This window comes from Lactuca sativa, chromosome 8, assembly GCF_002870075.4.
Source record: "Lactuca sativa cultivar Salinas chromosome 8, Lsat_Salinas_v11, whole genome shotgun sequence".
Taxonomy (NCBI): domain Eukaryota; kingdom Viridiplantae; phylum Streptophyta; class Magnoliopsida; order Asterales; family Asteraceae; genus Lactuca; species Lactuca sativa.
Window position 1 is genome coordinate 133,809,771 of NC_056630.2, and position 17,593 is coordinate 133,827,363.

The window sequence follows — 17,593 nt, forward strand, 5'->3', positions numbered from 1 at the left end:
CAGTTTTCTTTGCATTACAGGTAATAGCACAAGAGTATAAGTTGGTGGACTTGACGAGAGATTTTGGATTATAGGCCAGTAGTTATGAATAACTGTTGTAAGGTCTATTTATTATTGTTTATGCTTTTGGTCTGTATCGGAACATGACATCCCGAGGTTTTATTATTTAATGAAAATACATTCTCTTTGAGAAACGTTTTGATAAATGGTTATCATATTTTATTTTGGGAACAAATTCCGCAACCGTTTTCTTTAAACGATCACTCTGATTTATAAAACAAAGCATAAACAAATCGGTCTTTTTGGCCGTGAAAATGGGGATGTCACAGTTGGTATCAGAGCATTAGTTTAAGCGAACTAGGAATTTGTAGGAAATTTCTAGACTTAAACTTAGAATGCTAAGTAATGATTGTGAGGAGTGTGTCTAAAATATGTTAGGTAGTACACCTAAATTGACACAAGCACTAGTTCATTTTAGGAATGATGCCTAAAATGCTTTTATGTGCTAAATGTTTTGTGTGATAGCTAAATTGATGCTATTATTTGTTCGGATCTATGGTCTGTTGCCGACCGGATCTGGAAACCTTATGTGTTTAGGATTCTAAACGTACGTCTACGATATTAGAACTAGCATGTAAACGTTTCGGAGTGATAAGGGCGATGTGAATATCTATCGTGATTGAGGATATAATTTCACCTTATTTGGTGTGTAGATCAAAAATGGTGAGAACAAGAAGTGGAGTTGGAAATGCTGATGAAAACAGGAATCAACCACCAGTGATTGAGCAAATACCTGTCGTAGCAGCAGCACCTGAGCCAATAACCATGGCTGGTGTGCAAATGATGATTCAGACGATGTTGGATCGTCAGATGGATGAAACTAGACGGTTGCTTCAGCAGAATCGTGAAGAACTGTCAATTCGAGTGGAAGAGCCTGAATTAAATGAAGGGCACTCGGAAGGTGGAAACTTCAGTGGGTCTGTTGGTCAAGCCAACCCACCGATAGTTAGGCAAAACAACCAGAATGGAAGGAACGATGGAATGGGATGCAAGTATAAGGATTTTCTGACTTGCAAACCATCGACCTTCACTGGAAAGGAAGATCCGATCGGAGTTATGGATTGGATATCGGAAATGGAGCTAGCCTTCATGACTTGTGGCTGCAGAGGCAAGTTGCAGACTACCTATGCAGTGCGTCAGTTCAGGGGTGGGGCTGTTCGTTGGTGGAACACTTTGGGGAAGATCCTAAGTCTTAATGAGCCACTGCAACTGACCTGGGCAGAGTTCTTGGTGCAATTCAAGCGCAAGTTCTGCTCTGCTCAAAATCTATTGGAGTTGGAGAATAAGTTTCTGATATTGAAGAAAGGCAGCATGTCAGTGGATGAATACACTAATGCTTTCACAGACAAGATGGAGTTTGCTTTACGCATCGTTCCAGACGAACTGACAAAAGTCGATCGGTATGCCAAGGGACTCCCTTGGGAGTATGCGGTGCCAGTGCGTCAGGCACCTACTCCAGAGGCAGCTATTTAGGATGCCAAGTCTGTTGAGAATATGATCAAGGGGAGGACTGACAGTAAGGTTGAAGTTGGTGAGAAGAGAAAGTTAGAAGGAACTTCAGGTTCTAATGAGAAAAGAAAATCCTCGAAGTCTGGAGGAGGAGGAAGGGATGAGGCACGGTGGTGCGATAAGTGCAAGAAGAAGCACTCAGGAAAATGTGGCGTGGAAGTGACATGTTTCAAGTGTGGAAAGCATGGGCATTACGCCGATGAATGTATTTTCAACAAAAAGGTGTGTTACGAATGTAACGAAGAGGGGCACTTCAAGCAAGACTGCCCAAGGAAAAATCAAACAGCAAGGCTAGAGGCGCCGCCAAAGCTAAAGGCAAGAGCATTTCAAATGATCCTTGATGAAGCAGATGGCAATGCAAGGAATCAGGAATAAGGATCTTATATCTAAAGATCAAGTTATAAAGTAGCGTTATGAAAAGTAACATGTGGTGTAGCCTATTAGAGGCATAGTATAGGGTGAACTTGAACTTTTGTGTAACCATTTCAAGGAATTAATATAAACCCTAGTTTTGTTAACTGATGTGTTGAATGATTGTCTGATTTTCTTGCATGGTGACTTGGTCGACTACGAGGCAATACTTGGGACGAGTATGAGTAGGTGTGAAAGGTAGTAGATGCATATACTACCGGAAGCACAGGACTCGCACTTGGATCAGGGAAAGTCGCAAGGTTACCAAGAAACTAGTGATTGATTCCATTTTATTCTGGTATGTCATTACCATTGTTTCGGTGATGACTAGTAAGATGGTTCTTGTTCCGACCCTAGTGGTCATGTTTAATTTGAGTTCGACGGCGAGGAGTATGTACGTGGTCTAGAGGACCGAGTTAGATGTAACATCTGACTTAAGTCAGAAGGTTGAAGTTAATGCGATTGATAGTGTCGCTCTCGTTGTTAAAAGAAGTTTGTAGGCAAAAATGCTACATGCTGAAATGTGATTATATCGCATTAGAATATGAAGGAAGGTATATTCCATTCTGGAATTTAACTTTATTAAAGACCGAGTCTAAGCGTCGCATCGTGCGATGAGAGGTCAATAGAGCACGACCCATCGGTTTGTTACATTGGATAAAGGAATATATTTATCCTAAGAAGAAGAAAGAGTTCGCAATAAGGACTTATTTTGTAACTCGAAGGTTATGATTGAAAGTCCAAGATAGTACGAAGAGCAGATGCAGGATTGAGCATCAAGGTTATTACTTAGAATGGAAAGATAACTTATGGAGTCAGTATGCGAATCCTATTTCGTTGATGATTCCGGGACGTAATCATCCTAAGGGGGAGATAATTGTAACGCCCGTAGATCAGGGCTAGTCAATTTAGAAACAATAAGCGTCAAAAATGACTTTTTGATGGAAGATTATCTAGAAGGATTAATCTTAACCAAGTTGTAGTATATGTCACAAGGTTTCCGTGCATATAAAGAACGCCAAAATCCGAGTTATAACGAAGAAGTTATGGCCCGTCGAAGTTTCGCGACAGAACCGGCACGACGCAATGCAACGTAAAAAGTGAATTTACGTTAGAGCGGTATTTAGCCGAAGCAATCTAAATGAGAATCGAAGATCTCATTGTTGGTATCGAAGCGATAAAAAGTTAGGCGAGAACGGACGTCAAACGAAGAAGTTATGAATTTATAACGAAAGTTTATGTCGCGGCCTATTAAAAATAATTAATAAAAATAAAGTCAAAATTAGCCGACGGAGTCTAAACGAAAGTTGTAGAGCGTAGTCTCACCTTCGCGTGGATATAAAGAACGTCGAAAACGGAGTTCGTATGAAGAAGATATGAATTTCCGAAGATTATTAAATAATTTGTATTTATTTTTAATCTTTAATTCGGAAGCATTATCCGAAGGAGTCACCGGTCTGATCCGAGGTACGCGCTGCGTACTCGAGTACGCCCCGCGTACTCCGAAAGTGTCGACATCGCAGCAAGTGGCTTCGGATGACGAACGCAGTGACGTTTTTCGGACCAGTACGCCCCGCGTACTGGCGTACGCCCCGCGTACGTGCGGGGCTCAGCCTCTATAAAAGGAATCCGAAGGCAGCCGATAGTTTTGCCAATTTCTCCTCTTCTTTCTCCCATTTTGCATCGGTTTGCGTGCCAGAAATACCCCGAAGCCCCGGTATTGTTCTCAAGCCCCGAAGCAAGTCCCGAGATCCCGAAGATCCCGAGAAGTGCGGTTCCCGAGCCGAAGCTCTGCCCGCGAGAAGTTCGATTTTTGAAGAGATCTTCCAGATCTGCTGAGGATTACTACTTCTGCAAGTCGTAGTGCTGTCCGATCATCTTCTGATCAAGTGAGTGTATACTACCTTTCATAAACACAATAATAATACGAGTTTGGTTTGAGTGTATTAAGAGTATTGTTGTTTATAAGTGTGAATGTGTAGTTATTTTCTTCTAACACATAAATATGAAGTATTTGGTATAAAATACGTGCTATGTGTTTATATATTGTTGTTTATTTGAGATGAGTATGGCATGAATGTTTTATATAGTTTTAAAATGAGATAAACTGTATGTGTATTCTAGATCTACAAATATGTTGGGTAGAACATGGGTAGATGAGATAGTTGGTATGTGATGAAATGATGAGGTATGAAAGATGATTAAGAATGATATTGGTAGATGCACCAATTAAAGAATGTCATAAGACTAGCAGATGTGCTGTAGAATAATATCGGTAGATGCACCAAGTAGTGAATGTCGTAATCCTAGCAGATGCGCTTATAGGATAATGTCGGCAGATGCGCCAAATAGAGATTGTCATAATAAAAGCAGATGCGCTTATAGAGTGATCCTAGCAGATGCGCTTATAGGATATTGTTGGCAGATGCGCCAAATAAAGATTGTCATAATAATAGCGGATGCGTTTATAGGGTAATCTTGGCAGATGCGCTTATAAGATAATGTCGGCGGATGCGCCTAAAAGAGAATGTCATAAACCTGGCAATCGCGCCTCATAGTGTATGACGTAATCCTGGCAGAGGCGCTTAAAGGATAATGTTGGCAGATGCGCCTTATGTAGCAATGGAAGTTTGTGTAAATCCCTTAGGTCAATCCTTAGGAATGAAGGAATGACGAGTAGTTGAATTCCTAGGGTAAAATCCTAAGAAACACAATAGGGATGAATAATTGAGTTGATTGTTTGATGGTTGAATATAATAATTGTATTATTGTGGGTTGAAAACCCTATATGCTCACCAGGCTCCCAAGCCTGACCCACTCAGTTTTCTTTGCATTACAGGTAATGGCACAAGAGTATAAGTTGGTGGACTTGACGAGAGATTTTGGATTATAGGCCAGTAGTTATGAATAACTGTTGTAAGGTCTATTTATTATTGTTTATGCTTTTGGTCTGTATCGGAACATGACATCCCGAGGTTTTATTATTTAATGAAAATACATTCTCTTTGAGAAACGTTTTGATAAATGGTTATCATATTTTATTTTGGGAACAAATTCCGCAACCGTTTTCTTTAAACGATCACTCTGATTTATAAAACAAAGCATAAACAAATCGGTCTTTTTGGCCGTGAAAATGGGGATGTCACAGTTGGTATCAGAGCATTAGTTTAAGCGAACTAGGAATTTGTAGGAAATTTCTAGACTTAAACTTAGAATGCTAAGTAATGATTGTGAGGAGTGTGTCTAAAATATGTTAGGTAGTACACCTAAATTGACACAAGCACTAGTTCATTTTAGGAATGATGCCTAAAATGCTTTTATGTGCTAAATGTTTTGTGTGATAGCTAAATTGATGCTATTATTTGTTCGGATCTATGGTCTGTTGCCGACCGGATCTGGAAACCTTATGTGTTTAGGATTCTAAACGTACGTCTACGATATTAGAACTAGCATGTAAACGTTTCGGAGTGATAAGGGCGATGTGAATATCTATCGTGATTGAGGATATAATTTCACCTTATTTGGTGTGTAGATCAAAAATGGTGAGAACAAGAAGTGGAGTTGGAAATGCTGATGAAAACAGGAATCAACCACCAGTGATTGAGCAAATACCTGTCGTAGCAGCAGCACCTGAGCCAATAACCATGGCTGGTGTGCAAATGATGATTCAGACGATGTTGGATCGTCAGATGGATGAAACTAGACGGTTGCTTCAGCAGAATCGTGAAGAACTGTCAATTCGAGTGGAAGAGCCTGAATTAAATGAAGGGCACTCGGAAGGTGGAAACTTCAGTGGGTCTGTTGGTCAAGCCAACCCACCGATAGTTAGGCAAAACAACCAGAATGGAAGGAACGATGGAATGGGATGCAAGTATAAGGATTTTCTGACTTGCAAACCATCGACCTTCACTGGAAAGGAAGATCCGATCGGAGTTATGGATTGGATATCGGAAATGGAGCTAGCCTTCATGACTTGTGGCTGCAGAGGCAAGTTGCAGACTACCTATGCAGTGCGTCAGTTCAGGGGTGGGGCTGTTCGTTGGTGGAACACTTTGGGGAAGATCCTAAGTCCTAATGAGCCACTGCAACTGACCTGGGCAGAGTTCTTGGTGCAATTCAAGCGCAAGTTCTGCTCTGCTCAAAATCTATTGGAGTTGGAGAATAAGTTTCTGATATTGAAGAAAGGCAGCATGTCAGTGGATGAATACACTAATGCTTTCACAGACAAGATGGAGTTTGCTTTACGCATCGTTCCAGACGAACTGACAAAAGTCGATCGGTATGCCAAGGGACTCCCTTGGGAGTATGCGGTGCCAGTGCGTCAGGCACCTACTCCAGAGGCAGCTATTTAGGCTGCCAAGTCTGTTGAGAATATGATCAAGGGGAGGACTGACAGTAAGGTTGAAGTTGGTGAGAAGAGAAAGTTAGAAGGAACTTCAGGTTCTAATGAGAAAAGAAAATCCTCGAAGTCTGGAGGAGGAGGAAGGGATGAGGCACGGTGGTGCGATAAGTGCAAGAAGAAGCACTCAGGAAAATGTGGCGTGGAAGTGACATGTTTCAAGTGTGGAAAGCATGGGCATTACGCCGATGAATGTATTTTCAACAAAAAGGTGTGTTACGAATGTAACGAAGAGGGGCACTTCAAGCAAGACTGCCCAAGGAAAAATCAAACAGCAAGGCTAGAGGTGCCGCCAAAGCTAAAGGCAAGAGCATTTCAAATGATCCTTGATGAAGCAGATGGCAATGCAAGGAATCAGGAATAAGGATCTTATATCTAAAGATCAAGTTATAAAGTAGCGTTATGAAAAGTAACATGTGGTGTAGCCTATTAGAGGCATAGTATAGGGTGAACTTGAACTTTTGTGTAACCGTTTCAAGGAATTAATATAAACCCTAGTTTTGTTAACTGATGTGTTGAATGATTGTCTGATTTTCTTGCATGGTGACTTGGTCGACTACGAGGCAATACTTGGGACGAGTATGAGTAGGTGTGAAAGGTAGTAGATGCATATACTACCGGAAGCACATGACTCGCACTTGGATCAGGGAAAGTCGCAAGGTTACCAAGAAACTAGTGATTGATTCCATTTTATTCTGGTATGTCATTACCATTGTTTCGGTGATGACTAGTAAGATGGTTCTTGTTCCGACCCTAGTGGTCATGTTTAATTTGAGTTCGACGGCGAGGAGTATGTACGTGGTCTAGAGGACTGAGTTAGATGTAACATCTGACTTAAGTCAGAAGGTTGAAGTTAATGCGATTGATAGTGTCGCTCTCGTTGTTAAAAGAAGTTTGTAGGCAAAAATGCTACATGCTGAAATGTGATTATATCGCATTAGAATATGAAGGAAGGTATATTCCATTCTGGAATTTAACTTTATTAAAGACCGAGTCTAAGCGTCGCATCGTGCGATGAGAGGTCAATAGAGCACGACCCATCGGTTTGTTACATTGGATAAAGGAATATATTTATCCTAAGAAGAAGAAAGAGTTCGCAATAAGGACTTATTTTGTAACTCGAAGGTTATGATTGAAAGTCCAAGATAGTACGAAGAGCAGATGCAGGATTGAGCATCAAGGTTATTACTTAGAATGGAAAGATAACTTATGGAGTCAGTATGCGAATCCTATTTCGTTGATGATTCCGGGACGTAATCATCCTAAGGGGGAGATAATTGTAACGCCCGTAGATCAGGGCTAGTCAATTTAGAAACAATAAGCGTCAAAAATGACTTTTTGATGGAAGATTATCTAGAAGGATTAATCTTAACCAAGTTGTAGTATATGTCACAAGGTTTCCGTGCATATAAAGAACGCCAAAATCCGAGTTATAACGAAGAAGTTATGGCCCGTCGAAGTTTCGCGACAGAACCGGCACGACGCAATGCAACGTAAAAAGTGAATTTACGTTAGAGCGGTATTTAGCCGAAGCAATCTAAATGAGAATCGAAGATCTCATTGTTGGTATCGAAGCGATAAAAAGTTAGGCGAGAACGGACGTCAAACGAAGAAGTTATGAATTTATAACGAAAGTTTATGTCGCGGCCTATTAAAAATAATTAATAAAAATAAAGTCAAAATTAGCCGACGGAGTCTAAACGAAAGTTGTAGAGCGTAGTCTCACCTTCGCGTGGATATAAAGAACGTCGAAAACGGAGTTCGTATGAAGAAGATATGAATTTCCGAAGATTATTAAATAATTTGTATTTATTTTTAATCTTTAATTCGGAAGCATTATCCGAAGGAGTCACCGGTCTGATCCGAGGTACGCGCTGCGTACTCGAGTACGCCCCGCGTACTCCGAAAGTGTCGACATCGCAGCAAGTGGCTTCGGATGACGAACGCAGTGACGTTTTTCGGACCAGTACGCCCCGCGTACTGGCGTACGCCCCGCGTACGTGCGGGGCTCAGCCTCTATAAAAGGAATCCGAAGGCAGCCGATAGTTTTGCCAATTTCTCCTCTTCTTTCTCCCATTTTGCATCGGTTTGCGTGCCAGAAATACCCCGAAGCCCCGGTATTGTTCTCAAGCCCCGAAGCAAGTCCCGAGATCCCGAAGATCCCGAGAAGTGCGGTTCCCGAGCCGAAGCTCTGCCCGCGAGAAGTTCGATTTTTGAAGAGATCTTCCAGATCTGCTGAGGATTACTACTTCTGCAAGTCGTAGTGCTGTCCGATCATCTTCTGATCAAGTGAGTGTATACTACCTTTCATAAACACAATAATAATACGAGTTTGGTTTGAGTGTATTAAGAGTATTGTTGTTTATAAGTGTGAATGTGTAGTTATTTTCTTCTAACACATAAATATGAAGTATTTGGTATAAAATACGTGCTATGTGTTTATATATTGTTGTTTATTTGAGATGAGTATGGCATGAATGTTTTATATAGTTTTAAAATGAGATAAACTGTATGTGTATTCTAGATCTACAAATATGTTGGGTAGAACATGGGTAGATGAGATAGTTGGTATGTGATGAAATGATGAGGTATGAAAGATGATTAAGAATGATATTGGTAGATGCACCAATTAAAGAATGTCATAAGACTAGCAGATGTGCTGTAGAATAATATCGGTAGATGCACCAAGTAGTGAATGTCGTAATCCTAGCAGATGCGCTTATAGGATAATGTCGGCAGATGCGCCAAATAGAGATTGTCATAATAAAAGCAGATGCGCTTATAGAGTGATCCTAGCAGATGCGCTTATAGGATATTGTTGGCAGATGCGCCAAATAAAGATTGTCATAATAATAGCGGATGCGTTTATAGGGTAATCTTGGCAGATGCGCTTATAAGATAATGTCGGCGGATGCGCCTAAAAGAGAATGTCATAAACCTGGCAATCGCGCCTCATAGTGTATGACGTAATCCTGGCAGAGGCGCTTAAAGGATAATGTTGGCAGATGCGCCTTATGTAGCAATGGAAGTTTGTGTAAATCCCTTAGGTCAATCCTTAGGAATGAAGGAATGACGAGTAGTTGAATTCCTAGGGTAAAATCCTAAGAAACACAATAGGGATGAATAATTGAGTTGATTGTTTGATGGTTGAATATAATAATTGTATTATTGTGGGTTGAAAACCCTATATGCTCACCAGGCTCCCAAGCCTGACCCACTCAGTTTTCTTTGCATTACAGGTAATGGCACAAGAGTATAAGTTGGTGGACTTGACGAGAGATTTTGGATTATAGGCCAGTAGTTATGAATAACTGTTGTAAGGTCTATTTATTATTGTTTATGCTTTTGGTCTGTATCGGAACATGACATCCCGAGGTTTTATTATTTAATGAAAATACATTCTCTTTGAGAAACGTTTTGATAAATGGTTATCATATTTTATTTTGGGAACAAATTCCGCAACCGTTTTCTTTAAACGATCACTCTGATTTATAAAACAAAGCATAAACAAATCGGTCTTTTTGGCCGTGAAAATGGGGATGTCACAGTAACCATTTACGATATGCATTTACGACGCGTCTTTACAATACTCATTCACACATAATACAAAAATATGTAAACAAATATATACCAAAACTATCAATATCATCCAATAACATCATGTCAAAAAATTGTAATACATTGATATTAAGGGGATCTAATTGTACATTGTTATTAAGAGGTTTTCTCTAACTATATAAGCTAATAGTACATTGCTATTAAGGAACACCTTCTTGTTTCTACTTCTTATTGGTATGCTTCTTTTGTTTCCATATGATACTTGTGGAGGCTCCACCCAGTTATCACTCATAATCTTCTTAAAGTCAACCTTGTGAGAATATCAACACCCTTGAAGTCAAAAGTCATAAGTTGAAATGGTAAATACCTGTGAAACAGCTTGTTTACACAACTGATGCACAATCCCATCATTCATTATGACTCCTATGAAATGTAACACACATGAAAAATGAGGGAAAAAATGTAAAAAGTCAAAAAAGGAACACTTACCATCTTCTCTGACAATACCATCATGCCCATCTGAAGAATACGGATCTAGAGCAACATTTGTGTAGATGATCTGTTCATGTGATTTCACCAACATTTGTGTAGTTGACACAAGATTGTGATCTAACTTCTGCATGACCTCCATACTCATCAGGAATATCCTCCTGTAAATATTATTCAAGAGTATAAAAATGGTTATAAATGTTGGGTGTGTGTAAATTTATCATAAAAAAGAGCTTTTTGAAAAGACCAAATTGTCACCTCGATCGCATGGCCGGTATGTCGGACAACCACCATTTGAAACTTTTCATGCATTTCTCTTATTGTGAGAGCCCTGGTACATAAAATAGTATAAGCAAATGGCATTATCACAATCTAGTAAGTTGTATATGAAACAAATTTATCACACTAATGCTAAACAGTATGTAGGGGTAGTTTTCATAAAAAAAAACTCTTAAAATCTCTTCTTTTTAACCAAATAAACAATATGTAGGGGCAGTTTGGTCAAAATTATTAAACTCATTATTTTTTTTATCAAAAAAACAGTATGCAGGGGTAATTTCGTAAAAAAAACTCTTAAAATCACTATTTTAAAAAATAATAATAATCTAGGGGCAGTTTGGTCAAAACTGTTAAAATCATAATTTTTTTTATCAAAGAAACAGTATGCAGGGGCATTTTGGACAATATATATATATATATATATATATATATATATATATATATATATATATATATATATATATATATATATATATATTAAAATCACTATTATTTTTACCAAAAAACCGTATGTAGTACAATTTGGACAAAAAAATTGTTAAAAAAAGGAAGATGTATATAAGGGCATAAAACATAAAATAAAATATTATACATACATTAAAGCATACATACCTGATGATAAGACATTGGATTCCTTTAAGAAGAAAGATAAAAGATGATTTCTAATTTTTACGATGTAAGTACTTAAGAAGATCCTAGAGGAAGGTGACAGTAACACCATTAACCCTACAGAAAGGAAGAAAATACATGTCAGACAATCACAACTTCATTAAAGTTTAAAGCCAGATATGGAGAATTAAATATATGAACAAATATTCCCATAAGCAAAAGACTACTCTATTTCTTTTTTCTCATTGCACCTTATAATATGCATCACTCATAATTATCACAAAAACAAGTTGGAATGCATATGTTTTAGAAGTGAGAAAATTAAAGCTAAAGTACCTACTAAGTCACATCAGCAGCTGTTGTGCCCATCCAGCTCAAGGAAGAAATCTGCAAGGTAGAACGCTTGTTAGATATTCTTTCTTTGACTGTATGAAGAGGTAAACCATCATTCACAAAGTGAATATTTGCATGTTGAGTGGAAGAATCAACAAAGTGAATAGTTGCATGTTGAGTGGACAGTTTAAGTGGCCTCTAGAAATCATTCCACATTAAAGAATTAGATTTCAAAAGTTAATGTATACTTCTTCTTTTCCTAAAAAAAATTTAATACATAAAAGTGTATTCATACATATATAAACTTGTAGTACAAATGAATGGTTTTGCAGTTAAACAGGGGAATATAAGTGGTTATCAACTTTTAGAAGGCAAATAAGTTATTATAGAAAGCCATTTGTTCTATAATATTCAATAAACTAATAAAATCAATGATCGATATCAGATATAGATGACCAAGACTGAAGTTAATGTGATGCAAAGCATGGAAGATTTGTGAACTTTCTAATTGTTCTTTTGGATCAATGAGATGCATAAGGAAGGCACAACATACTGCACTCAAATCTTCATTGAGATAAAAAGTGATGTTAAAAATATTATAAATGAATAAATTAATCATGACATTCAACAAGTAGTTAATCCAATTTTCAGTCTTGGTGATGCTCCCAACCATAAATTACTCAAGAAATTTAACCCCAGTTGGTGCTGTTTTGGGTAGCTATTTAATGAGTAATTTGAAAAAAAACATAAAGGAAAAAAACCAAATTTCAAAAAACCTCTAATATTTTTATGTTAGGTTGGTAAACAAAGGGATGCTAGTTAAAATCAAATATTTGAATAGTTTTATTAAAGGAAAAAATTGCATAACACATGTTTAATGTAGATATGAAGTGCGTAGTAGGATATGTCCTATTAGAAAGCAAAGCTTCTTGTGCAAATAGAGATCAAATTTAAACAGGCGTGTATAAATAGTTGGTCAACCTTTTGACTATTTTAGAATGTTATCTTTCTAATTACACCACAGTTGGAATACAATTAAAAAAAACAAGAATGCTTTATTATTTATAAAATTTCATAAAAATTTGAGAGTACCTTAATAGCAAACACATTTCTTGACTATGTAACATGAATGAATTTCAAGAGGAGACTAGAATCACAATAGAGAAACAGGTAGAAGCTAAAACACCAAAGCCAATCCCCAGGACAAAATAAAGCTTCTTATTTTGTGTTAATTTGGCATTGATCCTCTTCCTGACTTGCCTCATTATCTTGTTCTCCTCCCTAATCACTTGGCACTCTTCTTTCATAATCATATTCTCCCTCCTTAACTATATACATACATATCACCAACCAACAAAAATGTATCTTCTTAAACTCGACTGTTTAATTTGTTTGCTGATTATTATACTATTTTATTGCACCTTGTTTTCTTTAAATGTGTACCTATTGTTTTTACTTTTATATAGCTAGAATTCTGATAATAAATTTTCTAAAGATATAGATGACATCAAAATAGAATTTGGTGTGTTACTGTGACCTCAAGAATAGTGTTGACAAGTTTTTGTGTCAATTCCTTCCATGAGGATAATGTTTATGAAGTGATAGAAGTTTCATGGATTGATTGCACCTCCTCACCAGTTATTATTGAAGTAGTAGAAGTAGTGGAATTAGATAGAAGAAGTCCCTCCATCATAAACTCCTCTCCAATCAAATTCATAGTTTCAGGATCCAACTTCTCACTTAACTGCACAAATCCCCACATAGATGAAGAAGATGAGTCCAAATTTGTCATTTTGCATGGAAGTAGATTGTTATGTTGTAATGGGAATAAATGAAACTGGCCACAGAACATGTGACATCCTCATGCAAAGGATCTGCTGCAGCCGCTGTTGAACGTAGTGCAAGATCCAACAAAGACTGAAAATTAAACTCAAATAATTAAAACATAAATTTTATCCCTAGCCATAAATATGGATGATACACATAAGGGTAAACTACAGAAACAACATTACATTTTGGGCAATTTTGCAGTTTAACTAACCATTTCTACTTTATTTTTTTCCAATAAAAAAAACCATTAAAGTTTCAGACATATTTCCAATTTAACCATTTTGACCTGATATAATAGGTCAAACATAGTTAATTTGGAGAATTAGAATGGTTAATTTGGAAAAATGTCTTAACTATTATTGTTTGATTGGAAAGAATAAAGTATCAGTGGTGTATTCACAATAATTACCCATAATATACTCTGGTTTTTTTGAGTAAGATAATACGAGTTAAATGGAGAAAGACCTGAAGCTTCTCAACAGAGATCTCATTTGGTGCTTTATCAAGTTCATCAAGTGCAATATCCGTAAAATGAACCAAGAAATCACCCTGTATTTGTAACTCAACCAAATCAAATATCAAATTTAATTACAAATTACAATTCAAAAAATTTAAACTACAAAAACACAACAATCAAAATTTAACCTGATCCAGAATAAGATAATGCTTAATAGAACGCAGCTTGCCAATGAGGTCATACTGTCAACATTCAAAAATAATAATTGGTCACAAAATATTGTTAAAATAACTAAAAAGAACAACCATATTTGAAAAGGAAGGAGTCAAAATTGGTTTGTTGATAATGTAAAGCCATATTTGAAGTAAGAAGCACCGTGTTGTTGGGGCCCCATGACTTGCGACTCCCCCCAATACTGATCCAACTCTGTTTTTGAAGTAAGAAGCACTGTGCATAAAGAACATAACCATGCCCATTCCTCGTTTCATACTCTTCCAAAAATTAGATATGACAAGGAAAACATAGGCAACTTGATACATCAAAGGTGCATCAAGTATAAAAAAGAACAGGGAAACTGATATTAACACTGTCATGTAGTAGTTTGGTGCACTAAACACTGTCACCACATTCTTGTCCTAATATCAATCAGAAAATTATTAATAAGCCTAATAATTATCATTAAAGAGGGATAGAGGGATGGAGGGTTAATTAAGTAAATATACATGACACCAGTTGAAACCCTCCATGAAAAGCTGGTGAGCTCTGGAGATGAGAGTAAGCCCATTTGTATAGTTGAAGTGAGACGCAATGTCTTGTCTGAATGTGTATCCAGCCCCATGTGGAGAGAACCCCTACCCGCATCTATCATCTGGATCCGACCTTAACAGATCAAACATTGTTCCTTCATATGGGACCTACAAATTCTTAAACATACCAATTTAAGTATTACAATTGAAGTATCACTATCATCTAAGATTGCAGAATCTAGTGTTTATGATATGTGTATACTAACTGGATCGTGCTTTTTTATAGCAAACATGGAGTCCCAACGACCTGTTGTATTAGTTCTAAGTGGAAAATCAAAAAACGAGAAGGAATTTGCAAGGTCTTTAAAAGAAAGTTCATCCCTTAAAATCACAGATGATGTAAAGTTCCAGACCTATTTTCATTCTGAGATGGAAAAGCAATCGGAAAAAGATGAATTCAACATTGATACTTACATGGATCCTGAAATCACTAAAGAAGGGCATTGGTCCTTCAGAAAAAGATGAAAAAGCTGACTACTGAAGAAGGGCTTCGTGGAGAAAATTGCAATCAAGCCCTAAATTGAATGGTTCTCCATTTAAAGAAAACACAGTATAGGGCTAGAGTTGATAATTTTGAAGAAAAAAGACGAAGAACAGAAGAATATGAGGTCAAAGTAACGGAATGGAATAAATAAAGGAAAATTCTTACTTTTTCCTTCGAACGGAGGGTCAATTGACTTTCAATTTTCGGTGTTAGGGCTTAGCGATTGTAAGAGGAAGAAGACAAACGTACTCTCATAGATGATGGTTGTATGCGCTTGATTTTGCGAAGACGAGTTAAAGGAAAGAACTAGGGTTTTCTTGTTGTAAGTCAGGGGAGAAGCCGAGAAAGTAATTAGAGGAGAAGTGGGGAATCGCTGAAGAAGAAAAATAGGATGTCTTCGTAAGATGGAAGGGAAAATTGGTTTAGAAGCTGGTCAAACGTAATGAAATATTGAAACGTTTGGAAACAACTTCTCCCAAATGGTTGGAGAAGATGGTCGGAGACAGTTGGCCGTGCGAGATCGGAGGTTGGATGGTGGTGCGATGCTGCTATGACGACCAACGCCCTAGGGCTTTTTCTTGCTAATCGGAAGAGGCGGGGGGTTTAATTTTTCGGATCCAATATAGGCAGGTGAAATCCTGCTTAAAACGCGTGTTTCATTAAAAAATTATAAAGCGACACTCTTAGATGACACACGTTCTATGAAAGGTGCCCTCCGCATTTTTTTTTCTTTTATGACACTAATTTTAGGGCACGCACAAATGTGATGCCCTCTATCCTTCATATTTTGCAAAACTGACATTATTTTTTAGGGCACGCATAAATGCGTATCGTCTATCAGCGCGTGTCATTGTTTGCACGTCATTAAAGGGCTTTTTTCTAGTAGTGACATTTTGCAGGGACAGTTGCGGGGGAATGTCGCCAGACCCTGGTTCGTCGACAGCGGCTTTTCTCGGCATATGACGGGAGATATCGCCCAACTGCACAACATTCAATCATTTAATGGGGGATTCATCTCCTTTGCGGGTGGAGAAGGTGGCAAGATCACTCAAAGAGGAACTGTCACAAACGGTGTTTTAAGTTTCGAGAATGTTAATTTTGCTCCCGAATTGAAGCATAGTCTATTAAGTGTATCTCAGATCTGTGACAAGGGCTATTCTACGCATTTCACTGACAAGGAATGCATGATTCTCAAGCCAGGCTTCGTCATCCCAGAAGTGTGGATTCTCGTAAAATCTAAAAGGGATGGGAATGCCTATATAATTGATATGAATAGCAATCTTCCAGAACAAGTTACGTGCATTTTCTCCAAGATCTCCAAACAAATTGCAATGCTGTGGCACAGAAGACTAGGTCATGCGAATGCCAAGAACTTGAATCGTCTTGTGAAAATGAGATGTTCTGTGGATTGCCTGTCAAATACTTCATTATGTTCAAAAAATGTGTGTCATGTGCACAAGGAAAGCATCATAGAAAACCACACCTACCAAAACAGGTCAACTCAATTAGCAAGGTGCTTCAGTTGCTACATATGGATTTGTTTGGACCAGTAAATGTTCTCAGCATCAACAAAAATTCCTACTGCCTGGTTGTGATTGATGATTTCTCTTGATTTATGTGGGTTTTCTTTCTATCCAACAAAGCTGGAGTTGCTGATTTGATTAAGAAATTCATTGTATTAATTGAGAACCAAACTAACAATCGAGTGAAGGCGCTTCGTACCAACAACGGAACAGAGTTCAAGAATTCTGTACTCGATCACTTTTGTGCAGAAAAGGGTATCATGCGTAAATACAACTCTGCTCACACACCCCAACAAAATGGTGTTGCTGAAAGGAGAAACATAACGTTGAAAGACGCTGCAAGGACGATGCTGTGTGATTCAAAGCTACCAGTCTTCTTTTGGGTCGAGGCAATAAACACTGCCTGCTATGTTCAGAATCGCGTGTTAATCAACAAAGCTCAGATGAAGACACCGTATGAAATTTTATATAATCACAAGCCATCAGTCAGTCATTTCCGTGTATTTGGTTGTCCTTGCACCCTTCTTCACTTAGATAGCAACCCGAAGTTAAATGCCAAGGCCGATGATTGTTACTTCGTAGGGTATGCTGCTCGCACTACTTATAGAGTCTACAATAAGAAGACAAAACAAATTTTGGAATCCTATGACGTGCATTGGATGGAAGAAAATGAGACGGATGCTAGAGTGGGTCCGGATTGGCTGTTTGATTACACGTCGCTGTTCAAATCAATAAATGTGTCGTCGAGTGGCTCGTCTGGATCTGTTTCTGGTTCGAAGAAGACTTCTGAAGATGAAGACGAAGAAGTTGTCTACAGACCTCCATCTGCATCCTCTTCTTCATCCA

The 17,593-nt window shown here is 37.9% G+C and overlaps 1 long non-coding RNA gene across 1 annotated transcript; it reads right to left on the bottom strand.

The window, feature by feature from the left end:
• Nucleotides 1-10,005: 10,005 nt before the first annotated feature.
• LOC111918367 (uncharacterized) lies at nt 10,006-15,799 on the bottom strand. Its single transcript, XR_002859193.3, has 10 exons — nt 15,155-15,799; nt 14,310-14,848; nt 14,123-14,176; nt 13,943-14,026; nt 13,283-13,564; nt 11,651-11,701; nt 11,318-11,431; nt 10,685-10,757; nt 10,427-10,587; nt 10,006-10,360 (listed from the first exon to the last, which is right to left on the bottom strand). It is a non-coding gene; the product is annotated as an uncharacterized LOC111918367 (long non-coding RNA).
• Nucleotides 15,800-17,593: the final 1,794 nt, after the last annotated feature.